General features: G+C 23.6%; 1 pseudogene; it reads right to left on the bottom strand.

Moving 5' to 3' along the window:
- Positions 1 to 414: 414 nt before the first annotated feature.
- Positions 415 to 4,030, bottom strand: LOC112552974 (uncharacterized; annotated as a pseudogene).
- Between the last annotated feature and the right edge of the window lie 2,010 nt (positions 4,031 to 6,040).

Raw genomic sequence — 6,040 nt, 5'->3', positions numbered from 1 at the left:
CTTGTTAAATCAATTGATGCTATAAAAAGTTTTTTTTTAAGAAAAAAATAGTCGAAAATCGAATGTTGTTTTCGTTATCATAAATAGAATAAATGCAAGATGTCATGATATGCAAAATGAATATGCAAGATGTGACAACCCACAGCAAATGGTGAAATATTAAATTGTTTGTCATGAATCAAAAGAAACGGAAAAAAATAAATACATAGCTAAAATAATAATTATTATAATTACGTTTACATATGGTTAATATTATTATTGTAATGTGTTATATAATTATATTCATATTTAATATATAAACATATCAGAAACACAAATATTTTTAAATTAAATTAATAGTTTGATACAAAATACATGTTCAAGATATATATGATTATCTACTCGTTATAGAAAGTGTTGTATAAAAAACAGTAATGCGTTTTTATTAATAATGGTTTCTGATTAATTTTCATGATTTATTTTGCAATAAAAATAGATAAAAATATATGTAACGGTCAAACAAAATATATTTCCATTTTAATCAAATTCAACGAGAAACACGAATCAAATCCAACGAGAACAGTAGCAAATTTAACTAAATATAAAAGCTAAAAGAATTAATACTTTACAATTATTTTAATGTATACGACACCGACATTTTTTTTCATTATTTCATTATTTTTTTTCATCATAGTTTAAACAGCTAATTTCATGTAACAAAATTATATTTATAGTTATAGTCATCATATATTGTTGATGCTGATGTGCATATTTTGAACTTTTACTTTACTAAAAATCCATTACAGATTTCAAATATTTACACAATGCAGTGATTATTATATAAATTCATGTTATTAGCAAATACTGCATATGTTATAATGCATATACAATATTTGCTAATATCCAGTCATTAAATAAAATTTGTGTCATAAACAAAGGTTGAAATGTGGCAAATTTAACTAAATATAAAGTTGATTGAAATGTGTGTATAAGTATACTATTATCATTAGACAAAACATTAAAAAAATATTAATCATCTGCTATAGCATAATGTTTTTGTGCATCAGGCTTCTTCCATTTCATTCATTATTACTTATTATTATTGTGTATCTATAATAAAGAGAAAGACTTTTGTTCTTTCACAATATTCTAGAAAAAGTATATCGTATATTAAAAAATTAGATACTTTCCCTGTCTTATGCTTTAAATACATAATGTTAATAGAAAAATATGATAATATGCCAAAGGCTGCAAGTACTGAAAATATCCTTAGAGTTGTGGCACCACCAAATTTCTTATACAAGATATCTCTTAATAAACCACCAACCGAGAGCCCTAAAAATTAGAAATAAACGTACAACATTTCATACAACAATCACAAGTAATTTACTGCAAAAATATATATTATTACAAATTACTTGAGTGTGTAATGAATCTGTTTGTTATAAAATAGCTGTCGGTGAATGTAACTAAAAGAAGAAATCTCACCAAAATAATTATACACGCTTTGAACAATTCCTTGGACGGCTAATGCACCGGATGGTATTATAACATCCGCGTACGCAGAGCGTAAATGACATTCCCTGCATGAAAAATTCTATCACAAGTATCCACCATGGCGTTGAAACTAAGATATCAATTCCAACCGGAGTGCATAACATACAAGACAAAATGAAAAAGTATAAACGTATTCAAATTTTTTTCAATATTTTGCCTGAAGGGAAAAAAAATCTCAATAATATATATAATATATTTACTAAAAAAATGTTTCTAGTTAAACATTGTATATGTGTAAAATGCATTGAAATGAAGAAACAATTACTAGTACTAGATAGAAAGTAGAATAATATTTCACCACCGTCTGAGCTCCTACGATTAAACCTTCTATCAGTTTGATTTTGCTCGTATAGCTAATCGCGGTAGCAAGATCTTCTACAAAATCGATGATAATAATATCGAGCAGAATTAATTAAGTTTAATTTTTTATATTCCATAAAATGAATAACGGAAAATATGATACCGTCCGAGATAGAAATTTACCAAAATAAAAAATTACGCATGATATTGCGAATGACGCCGGAGAACATAACAAAACACAGAAATATAACAATAGATTTTAATTTCAAAAGCGCAAGCACATCTTTCATCATAGTTTGCGATTCTGATTTAAACGACATCTGTAACGAAACATATCATTTATAATAAAAATATAAATTCAAAATGGAAAATGAAGATATGGAAATGCTATTGGCTTAATTAATTTTTGTCTCCACGGTGCATAGTTCAACTTTCTGCAGCAAACCAAATTGATACCAATCAATACGAATACAAAAAAAGCACGGGAAGTTTTGTAGATCTCTTCCTGTGGCCATAAGTCTATTATGAATCCAACAATACATGATGCTAAAACCCACTGAACGCCATAATCTCTGCCTACCATACTTTAACCATACTTTAAATTCATTTTGTTTTGAAGAAGAAAACTATTAAACGAAGATATCTTTTTATTTTTTTACAGAATATTATTACATAAAACTATAAAATTATTTACTGCAAAAGTTGTGTATAATTTAAATTTTTATACTTTAATATTTAGCTAAAATACATATATCTATAAATCGCATACCTAAGATGCCAAAGAAAATTGCATCTCTTATCATCATAAGAACGATAGAACCAATCTCTCCAAGACTGCAAAACCCCAAAACGTAATAGATGTATACAAACAATGATCACTTTCAAAATTGTCACAAGTAACGTTACAATAATAATTTGTCGTAATATTCTTTTGGCGGAATGACTTATCGTTCAAATTTATTAAACATGCAGTATCTAATGATAATAAATTATCTTCTTTTCGATTGCGTAAAAAGATAATTGTGTAGAGAATTTCGTATTCTTGCATGTCCAATGACATGTGGTATTTTTCACATTGTTATATAATGCGATTGCTGATGCATGCTTAAATAAAGAATAAATAACGTTTAAAAAAAAATCGAAAATATTTTTGCTAAAAGAAGCTAACAATTTAATATTTTTATTATTGAAAATGTATTGTTTTATATACTTTTAAAACAATTAGTTAAATTTTTAGTAACACGCATTTATTTTAATTATGAAAATGTAAATTTTTAATTTACTCATTTTTAATATATTTTACAAAACATATGATTTTATAAATACAAAAATATATAAAAATTAATTTAAAAATTTGTATATAAATTAATTTTCTTTACAAAAGTATTACAGACATCTTACAATTAATATTTCATCTAAAATATACGTGTACATTTTTGATAAAATGTTAATTGTGAGATACTGCGTAAATTGAAAACTGCATATATTTCTAATAACTTTTTAATAATTATAAGGGAAGAACTGTATATATTTTTAATAAAATGTTAATTATAACCTTATATGTTCCATGTCATAATCTGATAAAAATGTAACTGCAACATTTGCATTTTCAAAATAATCCGGTAATTTTGGAACTGACAATGCCGGTAAAAAGAATATCCCGATGTACTAGCTATTTATTATGACAATCAATGCTATAAAAATCATTTTTCTCTATGCTCGAAAATAGCCCATTACGAAACTAAATATTGATTTCATTTTGAGTTGTACTAAAGATAAAATGGCAAATATGCTACCTATAAATATAGCAAAACTAATTATTGCGTTTGTTTCTTATTGCAAAATTTAGCAGTTTCTCTATATAATCGAAATTTCTATAACTCTAGATATATGTTATTAGATACCTATTATTATTATTATTATTATTATTTATATATTTTTTATATATGCAAGTGGTGCAAGACGTAATTGTTTGTAGCAAGGAAGTTAACGAATATAGTATCTGGAAAATAATTATAATAATACTTTGATATTTTTCTTATAATAATGCGATAGAGATTAAAAAATTTCCAATAATATTATTATTAATAAAGTTATTACATTAAAATATATTATCATATAAATAAATGTTATATAGTATCATAGGTTAATTATAATAATTTATCGGATCGAAATGACTAACAATCTGTGCCATTGTCTATTATACTATACTTTTTTTAATCATCGATACAATATATATAAAAAATACTATCAGAATACAAATACTATCAGAATAATATTCTCATATTTTAAAATCTAAAAACAATTTAATTGCAAAAACATTACGAAATGATCTACGATTCTTTCAGATATATCTTAGTCTAACAATTTACAAAAGCGTTTACATCGCTTTACATCACATTTCTCCGTAATATTATTTTGGCGGAATGACGTATGGTTCAAATTTATTAAACACACAGTATCTAATAAAATAATTGTTTTCTTTTTGATTGCGTGAAAGGATTATTCTGTGAAAAATTTGATATTCTTGCATATACAATAACATGCAGTACCTTTCATATTATACAATGCGATTGTTGATGTACGTTTAAATAAAGAATGAATAATGTTTAAAAAAAAATTGAAAACATTTTTTTGCTGAAAAATGTTAATAATTTAATATTATTATTATTAAAAATGTATTGTTTTATACTTTTATACTTTTAGAGTAATTAAATAAATTTTTTGTAACACGCATTTATGTAAAATATATTTTTATTTACACATTTTTAATATGTCTTACAAATTGTATGATTTTATAAATACAAAGAATATATAAAAATTAACTTATAAATTTATATAAATTAATTTTTCTCACAAAATAGTATTTGCAGACATCTTACAATTAATATTTCATCTAAAATATATGTGTAATTTTGACAAAATGTTAATTGTAAGAAAAAAGCTGTATATATTTTTGATAAAATGTTAATTATAACCTTACATATTTCATATCACAATCATAAAAATGTAATTGCAACATTTTTAAAATAATGTGCCAATTTTGAATCTGGCAGTGCTGCTAAAAAAATATCCCGAGATAGCAGCTATTTGTTATAATAATCAATGTTATAAAATCATTTCTCTCCGTCTGTTTGAGAATAGTTCATTGTGAAATTGAACATTGGTTTCACTATGAGATGTAGTAAAGATACAACGGCAAATATGCTACCTATAATTAATGGTGAAATACCAAGTTGCTTTCCATAGACTGTAGAAATGGTAGAGTGGATTCGCAATTAAAATAAAAAGAATAATTATAAGTAAATTAAAAGAATATATTTAATAGTGTAACTTTTCAATGGTAGCTGAAAAATTAAATTCTAATTTCTATTTGCCTTATTATATAATACATATTTTTAAGCTACATTTAGTATAGATTTTTTTTTATATTGGAAACGTAATTAAGTAATTCATATTTTAAATTTATTTTTAACATTATATTTTTTAACAAAATATTATATATATATATTATATATTACAATTACTTACATCCCAAAGAAAAAATGCATTATCATAAGCAGCAGTTTATAATTTATTTTTATCGTTGATATAAAATTAACGTTGACATTCAATAAATTGTTATTATTTTGTAGCCTTTTATATAAACATGTTAAATTATTTAACGTTATTAGTCAATGTTTTGCAATGATATAACATAATATAAAAATTTGGAAATATAAGAACATATGTTCATGTTTTAATAATATATAATGAATGATATAAAGAAAAAGTACATAAAAATGTTTATTTACTACAATCGAATAAAAAGTTCTTATAAATAATCAAAAGCATAATAATCCACACACGCTCACAAAATTGACACTTTCCTTAAATTTAGAACCTAATTTTAAGAAACCATTAAGAATGCGTCAATGTAATTACTTACTATGTCTATCGCTGGAACTGTTTAACATTTTTGCTGCTTAAAAACCTTTTAAAGATTTCAATATATAATATATTGTTCTTTATTATTTACACAAATATAGTGCATTTGTGAGTAAAAAAAGTCTTTTTTTTTAATATTTAATGTATCGTCGATACATATAGAAGGAAAACTATCATAATAATATTCTTATCTTAAAAATTAAAAATAATTTAACCATAAAAATATATCAATAATATTTTCAATATTCTTTTCAATTTCAATATTTTTTACGTATAT

This window comes from Pogonomyrmex barbatus, unplaced genomic scaffold (assembly GCF_055798465.1).
Source record: "Pogonomyrmex barbatus isolate J1 unplaced genomic scaffold, ASM5579846v1 scaffold20, whole genome shotgun sequence".
Classification (NCBI taxonomy): Eukaryota; Metazoa; Arthropoda; class Insecta; order Hymenoptera; family Formicidae; genus Pogonomyrmex; species Pogonomyrmex barbatus.
This window is presented reverse-complemented; position numbering and strand designations above follow the sequence as displayed.